At 35.6% G+C, this 10,147-nt stretch overlaps 1 long non-coding RNA gene across 2 annotated transcripts; it reads left to right on the forward strand.

Annotated features, from left to right (window-relative positions):
• The first annotated feature begins 4,247 nt into the window (after nt 1-4,247).
• LOC127445977 (uncharacterized) lies at nt 4,248-8,789 on the forward strand. Of its 2 annotated transcripts, none has more exons than XR_007898078.1 (3): nt 4,248-4,349; nt 7,258-7,404; nt 7,725-8,789. It is a non-coding gene; the product is annotated as an uncharacterized LOC127445977 (long non-coding RNA). The 2 variants fall into 2 exon arrangements; XR_007898077.1 differs by having other exon boundaries at nt 4,264-5,053.
• Nucleotides 8,790-10,147: the final 1,358 nt, after the last annotated feature.

The following is a 10,147-nucleotide window of genomic DNA, read 5'->3' on the forward strand; positions in this document are numbered from 1 at the left end:
GATAGTTACAAACTAACTAGTAGTTACTAAGCCCTTAGTGTGAACTTTGCTTTTGGCATTAATGTAGGTTATGCTACAATGCTGAAATAACTGTAATATTAGATCTGACATGGTTACCAATATTTTCTGTCAAAGGGTTCATAAATAGAATCGTGGCTAGTAAAGATGTCTTTAGCTAGCTAGCAGATTAGCTAATTTGTTATGAATGGAGATTAACATTGTTAAATATACTACTGGACATGCACCAAGCAATACAGAGCTAAAATACATCTTGAATACACATTAGTGGCATGGTGTGGCAGGCGGGAGTAGGCAATGCTTTTCCTACTTTATTTAATGACTGCTTACAGTTAACTGTAGGCTAAGTTACATACCTGCAGATGCTTCCTCAGGTTCGACATTGAAACCTTCGATGTCGATAGCATTTTAATAGTTGGCAAACATATTTTGCACTGAACTGTTATATTTGCACCCTTTTCTGATTTCTGGATGAAATTATTTTTACATTTCCAGCACTGGAACCCATCTTTATCACTCGCCATGGTGGCAAATCTCAGACAGGTTGTAGCCTAAAGCTTTCAGCGGCAATGTGGATTGATGTAATTGCCAGACGTGGTGCGCTACAAATTCAAACAAGAGAACCAATCAAAAGCATCAGAACAGCATCGCTTTACTATACGGTCTTTAAATGGCAGGAGGCAACGTGCACATCAAAAACAGGCAAAGCAACAAAATTAATATTATTCAACATATCCTAGATTTTTACAGAAAATATTCAGATGTAACCCCCTTTGTAATCGTTAACATTTTCATAAGTAACTGTAATTTAATTACAAATTTTTTCTCAGTAACTAACAGATTACAGTTACATTTTATTTTGTAATTAAATTACGTAAGGCTGTTACATGTAACTAGTTACTCCCCAACACTGCATAAGGCAGCAGTAAGGTCATTACAACAGACAGAGATCCCAAGCCTCTCATAATGTTGAATGTCTGTGGTGGATCCGATATAAATAATTATGTCTTGCAAATACTGTGTGCATGTATTCACAAATAATGTGAAATCTGTTTCTTTTTGCAGGTATAAACTGATGAAATGCCAGTTTACTTTCCACTTCGTCACTGATTTATCCATAGAGAGTTATATTTATGGAACAAAAACCCGCTGAAAGGAATGTTATTCACTTGTAAGTTGTAAATGTCCTGAGTCTACACGATGCGAAGTACTATGTTACTTGGCTCTGCTTTATCAAGAGGCTTAATAAATGACATTGAATAATGATGAAATGTTAAGTTTTATTACAGTTATTGTTAAACACAAATTTCATAGACCATAGTAATTAAAATAAGAACTACTTGCAAATTTCATAAAAAAACAAAACAAAAAAACAATATACATATGATAATATTTACTAAGCAGTATGAAATAACATTAAATATTAACTATAAAAGAACATTTAAACAACCTTTTATAGGTTCAATAATGTTTGAGTGTGTGGTACTCAAAGCATGGAGTAAAAATATAAACTGGAATGTGTTATTTTGAATGTTATGATAAGTGTTTGTTGCAGCTGTTTTCAGTGTCCTTTAGCATCAGCAGTTTTGCTGCAGCTCGCACTCTTTTCCGTGTCCCCCATTGTGAGGACCTTCTCGACTGTATTGTTTGTGTGTGTGTGTGGTCTTTTTCTCTTTCTCTCCCTCTCTCTTAAACCCTTTGACACATACAATCACACTGGTTTGATCATTCCAGAGTGGTCTCTGGGGCGTACGATCACACCAGTAGGGTTGGGGAGTAACGAAATACATGTAACAGGATTACGTATTTATAATACAAAATATAAGTAACTGTATTCCACTACAGTTACAATTTAAATAATTGTAATTAGAATACAGTTACATTCAAAAAGTATTTTGATTACTGAAGAGATTACTTTGCACTTCATTGTCATTTATTTAGTCCTTTCAGATGGAAAACATTTATACATATAAACGATGAGATCCAAAGTGCATTTGAACAGCGGTGAAACACTTTCTTATGATGTGTTACATTCATACGAGCAGACAGAGAAGTAAGTCTGAAGTAAGTTTGGAGCAGAAGAAATAGAAATAAACCTTGTGTAAATTGTCAGCTTTATGCTAAGCTAAAATGCTATTTCTAACCATTTTACATGCACATGTTACCAGACATGATCATATATTTTTTATCAAGAAAATTCACGTTGGATCATAATTTCTTTTTTCTAGTAAGACCTTTGATATTAGGGCAAAAATCATATTCTTGATAATAAAGTTTGAATTGTTTTCCTGTAAAAAAGATCTAAAAATCCTTAAAACAAGAAATTAGATTGATCTTGTTTTAGAAACAACACTGCATAAGATATTTAGGTTTTTCAGAGAATGTATTTTTAACATGTGTATTTTGTCTTACTGTACTGGCAGAGTTTTTATAGTCAAAACAAGTAAAAAAATCTACCAGTGCTGAAAAAGTAATCCAAAGTACATAGAATACATTACTGACCTTGAGTAATTAACGAAATACATTACAAATGACATTTTACAGCATGTATTCTGTAATCTGCAGTGGAATACATTTCAAAAGTAACCCTCCCAACCCTGCACACCAGTGTGATTAGAACGTTAGTGTCTAACATCATCAATTGGAATTTGTTTTGAATTCAAATCTGCTTTCACACTGTTTAGCTGCCGCTGCTACAGAGAGGGACTGGCTAAGCCTTTATGGGATTACTTTTGTGCCAATTGTTTTGAATGTAACTTTTAGAAAAACAAATAAAAATATAAACTGAGAATTAATAAATGCAAACGGAAACTTAAATAAAAAGGCAAAATTTACACTTAGTCTTCAAATAAACTGCATACTTTGTTAATGAAATTCTCTGCTTGTGTTCACTGATCAGAACTTACGAATACGCTGCTCGCATTTTCAGTCACGCTTCCAAAGTTTTCATTTATGCTCCCAGAGTTTTCATTCGCAGTTCTGGCACAAAACTCTTGTGTTGGCAGGGCTAACAAAGAGGAGTTCTCATTGGCTTGTGAGATTGTGAGTGACAGCTCTTTGACCTGGAATTAGAGCTGACATAGAAGGGGCTCTGGTTCAGGTTTTGCATGTAAAAGTGTGAGAATCTGTTAGCGGCTTCATAATTAATTAAATGTTTAGTGATATATTTAGGCTTTTGGTTTTGTATTCTATCGGTATTTTTTCCTACGACTATATTGTCGAGATAATTTGAGGAGCAACACGGACAAATGCCTTAATCATCATCAGCAGGACACTCAACACTCCAACCCAGTAGGTGGCGGATATGCACCATTAGCTGGTTTTCCAACAGCCATAAAACAGAAAAGAAGAAGAAACAGCAAAATAAATAAAGAAACAGTAATAGCAGTGTTCTTTGATGTGGAGAAGGCATACGATATGCTATGGAAAGAGGGACTTCTAATTCAATTGCACTTATTGGGAGTTGGAGGGAAAATGTTCAACTGGATCATGGATTTCTTAAATGGAAGGAATATACAGGTGAAGATAGGGTCAGATATATCAAGGCAATATAATGTAGAAAACGGAACACCACAAGGGAGTGTAATTAGTCCAACTTTATTCTCCATAATGATTAATGATATTTACTTAAACTTTCCAGTGGATATGGGGAGGTCCTTATTTGCAGACAATGGAGCAATATGGAAGAGAGGTAGAAATGTTGAATATATAATCAAGAAGATGCAAGAAGGAATTGGGCAAGTTGAAAAGTGGGGAATAAAGTGGAGATTTAAGTTCTCAGTGGAGAAAGTAATGGTCTTTACAAATAAAAAGAAGGGCAAGGAATGCAAGTTGAAAATGCATGGAATTATATTAGAAAAAGTAGAGTGTTTTCGATTTTTGGGAATATATTTTGACACAAAACTAATGTGGAGAGAACACATAAAGTACACAGTTAATAAATGTAAAAAAGTACTAAATGTGATGAGGTGTCTTACAGGGTTAGAATGGGGAGCAAGTATTACAACTTTGAAATATGTATATATATATATATATATATATATATATATATATATATATATATATATATATATATATATATAGCTCTAATAAGGTCTAAGATAGACTATGGGTGTATTGTATACGGATCAGCAGCAAACTCTGTGTTAGCTGAATTGGACATTGTGCAAGCACGTGCTTTAAGAATATGCTTAGGGGCTAACAGAACTTCCCCAGTATGTGCACTTCTGGTTGAAGCATGTGAAATGCCGTTGTTGTTACGACGAATGCAATTGACAACCAACTATTGGATCAATCTAAGGGGACATGGAGATAACCATCCAATGAAAAAGGTATTACAGAAATATTGGGAGAAGGAGAGGAGAAAAAGTTTTGGATAGACAGGCGATTTAATAGCAAAGGAAATGGAAGTGTATGATAAAGAATTTGTTGAGACCGTGGTGTAGCCTGATAAACCAGTTTGGTTACTGGAAAACCTGAAGGTTGATCTAGAGCTTTTAAAAATTAAAGGAAGTAGAAGTATACAAAGACAGCATTCAAATATTTACAGATAGGTCAAAGGATCTTCGGTATTCGTCCCTAGATATGAAATGGGAGTCAACAAAAGAACATCTGACAGCTTAAATGTATATACAGTTGAATTATATGCTATATTAATAGCATTAGAATGGATTGAACAGACCAGGGATAACAATATTTTAATTTGTAGCGACTCTGAGCCCTCATGAGTATTAAGTATGGAATAACTCAAAATCATCAAGAATTATTGTATGAAATTTTGTTTACAAACTCAAGAATATGCAGACTAGGGAGAAGTATTACATTCATGTGGGTCCCAGTGCATGTGGGAATACAGGGAAATGAGAAAGCTGATAGACTGGCAAAAGAGGCAACAAAAAAGGGACATGTTGACGTCAAAATTAAGTTGTCAAAGTCAGAAAGGAAGAATCTAGTATGGAAAAAGTAAATGGAACAATGGCAACATCAGTGGGATCATGAAAAGAAAGGGAGACATCTGTACAGGGTTCAAAATAAAGTAGGTATGGTAAGAGAGAGGGGAAATAAAAGGGAAGAACAATTTATAATAAGTTGACTAAAGATAGGTCATTGCAAGCTAAATAAAACTCTACATATCATAGGACAACATACTACAGGTTTATGCGGTGAATGTCAGGAGGAGACAGTTAAAGGTGCAATATGTAAAATGTTTAATGTAATATTTGCCAATGTGTGAACGGCTTGTAACGCAACTTAAAAAATGAGCCCTTCACGGACTTCCTAGGTTGCCTATTAAAGCCTGTAGACTGATTTTCATGTGAAGGGAGCAGGTCACTTTTGCCGGGAAAATCCAAAGGATGTGACATCTATGTGCGCTCCCGAAAGCCTTGCCTCAGACAGTAGCTTCTCTTCCGCTATTCAACAGCGACAACAGTCTGCAACACTAGGTAATGTTACTTTAGAGATGGAATCCAGCAAACGGCCGTCTCCCAGCACAACGCCGATTCCTACACAAACTCTGAGTAAGCCAAACAAAACAAAACAAAAAAAAACATTTATCTACTGACTCCCGTCTGGCTAAGCGGGAACGTGATCGTGGTCGAGCGAAAAACTAGAGTGAACATCGGCAGGGCATCTGATTCCTGGAGGGACCTTCGTTCGGTTTTGGGGATCAAAACAGACCCTGAATTGCCGTTCCTCTTATTGGACAGGTAAGATTACATAACTGCAAAGCATGTGAAATACAGTGCCATAAGGACTGTTTGCGTAATTTTAGCTAACGAATTGCAAGCTACCTTGCTTCGTAACTTTCAAATAATTTCAACGATCTTCTCTTTATACTAAAAGTCAGGTTAATGTCATTGTTAATCTGTAATTATTCAGCAAGGTAAACTACAATAACACATGAAATGAATGCTAGACAATGTTCAGGATAATGCAAAAAGCTCCATTCATTAGTGTAACGTAACCTGGTTATACAGAAAATATATACATTCTATTATTATAAAACAATAGTGCATCGATATATCAAAACGACAGTTGTGATGGAATCACATCAATACTGAATTGTGTCAACATATTTATAATGTACAGTCTATTTTATAAACGGCTACCATCATCATCCACCAAATTTAGCTAACAGCTATTGATAAAGCTGGCTAGCTAGCTAACACCGACATGGGCTATGGTATAAATGCAGTCAATGTATCATGCAAAGAAAAGTGACTACTTCAAACTACAGTCTCGCATAATCTGACCTATATCCACACTTTGTTTTAGCTCTGTTTCAGCACTGGAGAGTCAAATATAATATACAGTCTCAAAGTTTGTAGTAAAACAATCATAACTGTGTAATTTTAATTATGCTAACTCATCTGTCAGCATGATGTCGGTGAATCACGTTCAGTCTCTTTGTATGTTACGTCATTGTTTTGGTCGATGCTCGCTCGCGTCCCTATGGAGTTTGTGCGCGATCACGAGAAACATGTAGCTGGCTGCAGTTCACTTAACGCCACAGGTGTCATTAATAACAAGGGGTTCTGAATCTTACATACTGCACCTTTAAACAGCACCTATTATGGTTTTTAAACGTGCCTAATTTAGTTTTAAAGGTCTCATACAATAGATTTACATGCATCCAAGTTCAAAAAACACTTTAATTTGCTCATAATTTAAATTGCAGCATTACCTTTTTTTCCCAGTGTCCACTCTAAAGGATTCATTCCAAACTCCTCCTTTCAGAGAGCCTACTCTGCTCTGATTGGTCAGATATCCCAGTCTGTTGTGATTGGTCTACCACTTAGTGTTGTGTTTGAGGGTGGGTCAAAGCTGTTCGCGAGCAGCCAGTGAAGACCAGAGGCGGGTTTTTTTTTATTACCAAATTACGTAGGTTAGTACAGGAAGTAAGTCTGGAATTACTAACGACTCGTTTCAGGTGTTCAGAATCGGTTCTTTCTTTTGGGAGTCAATAAATCCATTTGTCGTGCACTTTGATTTTGAAACTTTGCAGACTTTTTTACTTTAACAAACTGCTATATAACACACTACATGAAAGGTAATATTTGAAAAACCATAATAGGTGCTCTTTAAACACATATTGATGTCATGCAGGAGATATTCACAAGAAAGGGAAGAGATGAAGGAACAGCTAAGGAGAATGTATATACGAGAGTACAATATTAAAAGTATAATAGAATGTTGAAATAATGATCAAGGAAGGAAATATTTTATTAATTTCCTAAGGAGGACTGGACTGGAAGGACTAATCTAATTAACATGGACTAAGTTAAAGAAAGACAGTAGGTGGCAGTATTGCAACAATTTGGATGCCAACTGCCGTAAAACACCAAGGAAGAAGAAGAAGAAGGAGGACACTCGAGGCTGCCTGAGGTAAGTCAGTGTAATTAAGACAAGCTAATAAATAAATAAACGTTATTGTTAGATGACAGAGAGGGATTTTTTTCTGAAATAGTTTTGCGTGCTCTTTTACGATAGTAATATTGTAGACTTTAGTAACATTTCCTTTTGTGTTCCATGAAAGAAAAAAGGTCAAATATATGGGCTTGAAATAAAATGAGGCTATGAGTAATGAGGGGGGGATAAACAAATTCTTTAACCATTTTTGGGAGTAGCCACATCCACATTCTAGAAAATTGTTCCAAGCAGTTTGTAGTTTTTTACTATAATCTCTTTCCCTTTTTATTTAACAGTTTTTCACAAATAAAATTTGGATGACCCAGAGGATGGAGTGGTGGTACCAGAGATCCATTGCCCCTTATCAGACTAGAATCTTGCTTTTCTGCATGGATTAATGAATCACCTTTGAAAGGCCTGGAGCTCCAGACAATATTATACTGTGCTATTCTGCAGAATATGTTCTACTAAATTTGTTTTGTGTTCTAGATTCAAACAAACACAATTCACAAGCAGTTACACTTTATTAGTCTATATCTGACTCCTTATATATGCAAGTCTCTGACTTGCATCCCGACAAATAAATGTTAATGCCTGATATTGCACTCAGTACCACATACTATAGAATGCATACTTGGAAAGGAAACTGCTTATGTTACAGATACATCACTAGGAAGGACCCTTGCATCAGGCACATTCCATTTCAAATTCAGGCTACAGTTTGGCATTTCTTATATTAACATCCTTTATGCTTATAAAAATACTTGAGACCACTTGAAGATATAGAAAAATCATTGTAGTCTATTTGTTGGCTTAAAATACAAGTAAATATCTGTTCATCTGTCAGTTGCTTTAAGAGAAAGAATATGGAACTTATTCTCTAGACAAGACGTGAGTTTTCTGGATGATAAATTATGATTGTCAATTGATGACTGAAAATGAACATGAATGATATTTCTCTAGCTTGATTTTGCACTTTTTTTTAGCCATTTGATTTCAGTTGTAAAACAGTGGTCTGTTACTGATGCTGGAGGTTAAGACATTTCAAATGATACATGGTTTGTCCCGATTAATCAAATTGTACTTGACAGTGAAATGTACAGTATAGGAACACTGAATAAATGAAAAGAAACAAGCCTGTGTTGGTGTCCTCATGAATGTAAATGTTAAATGGTGTAATGCATTAAAAAGCAATGTGTATATTATGTACTGTATATTGTGTTTTGTTGTCTGTATATTGTGTACAATGTGTATTATGTAATACGGTATGTGTGCATATTGTTCAGTGAGTGTTGTGTTTTCTGTATATCTTGTATATTATGTTGTAACTATGAGATGCAATGTTGGTGGAACTGAACCAATAAAGTGATTTGATTTCTATAACAATTTTAATCAAGTTAAATTCTTTCAAACTTTAAAATCAATCATTCAGCTGGTTTTGTAGAAGCCACATTTGAAGCAGTGAACACCCATGCAATGCAATACCATTGAAGGTCTACAACCTGTGAAAACAAGCTCCATGCTTGATTAAGATTTTCATAATCTGTTTCAATTCTTAAGAATTAACAGGAAAAAAGTGCAGCACATGCGCTAACAACGGGGTTGTCATTATGACGGCATTTAGCCATGCTGCTCCTGAAAGCTTATCATGACAAAATAGTCGTGGGACAAAAATACAGATAACGTACAAAAACAAGCGCCTAAATATATCATTAAACACTAATTAATTATCAAGCCGCTAACAGATTCTCTCACTTTTACACGCAAAACCTGAACCAGAGCCCCTTCTAGGTCAGCTCTACTTCCAGGTCAAAGAGCTGTCACTCACAATCTCACAAGCCAATGAGAACTCCTCTTTGTTAACCCAGCCCACACAGAGTTTTGTGCCAGAACTGCGAATGAAAACTCTGGGAGCATAAATGAAAACTTTGGAAGCGTGACTGAAAATGCGAGCAGAGAACATATTTTTGCCTTTGAATTGATTTATTTTCTTTATAAGTTAATTCTCAGTTTATATTTTTTATTTGTTTTTCAAAGTTACGTTCAAAACAATTGGCACAAAAGTAATCCCATAAAGGCTTAGCCAGTCCCTCTCTGTAGCAGCGGCAGCTAAACAGCACGAAAGCAGATTTGAATTAATTTTTTTCCAATTGATGATGTTAGACATGAACGATATAATCACACCGGTGTGATCGTACGCCCCAGAGACCACTCTGGAATGATCAAACCAGTGTGATTGTATGTGTCAAAGGGTTTAAGAGAGAGGGAGAGAAAGAGAAAAAGACACACACACACACACACACACACGGTAGAGAAGGTCCTCAAAATGGGGGACACGGAATAGAGCGCAATGCTAAACTGCTGATGCTAAAGGACACTGATAACAGCCGCAACGAATACTTATAACATTCAAAATAACACATTCCAGCACCGGATTGCCAGTCAAAACACACAGATAAAACAGAAACTCCTAGTCAAGAACTGGAGATATTTCATCTGGATTATACACATACCTTACGAAAGCTATTCAAAAAGTGGTGAGGACACGTTTCAACCCATAACTAACAGTGATGTATCTAATAATCATTCAGTAAATACTTGGAAACAACTGAGAAATTCATCTTTTACCTCTTTTTTTCCCATGTATTTCTCTATGGGGTTATTGCTGTTAAGGAAATAAGCTTGTCAGCCCAAGAAAGCCCAAACACTGTACACGTGC

The sequence above is a fragment of the Myxocyprinus asiaticus genome, chromosome 9 (genome assembly GCF_019703515.2).
Source record: "Myxocyprinus asiaticus isolate MX2 ecotype Aquarium Trade chromosome 9, UBuf_Myxa_2, whole genome shotgun sequence".
Lineage (NCBI taxonomy): Eukaryota > Metazoa > Chordata > Actinopteri > Cypriniformes > Catostomidae > Myxocyprinus > Myxocyprinus asiaticus.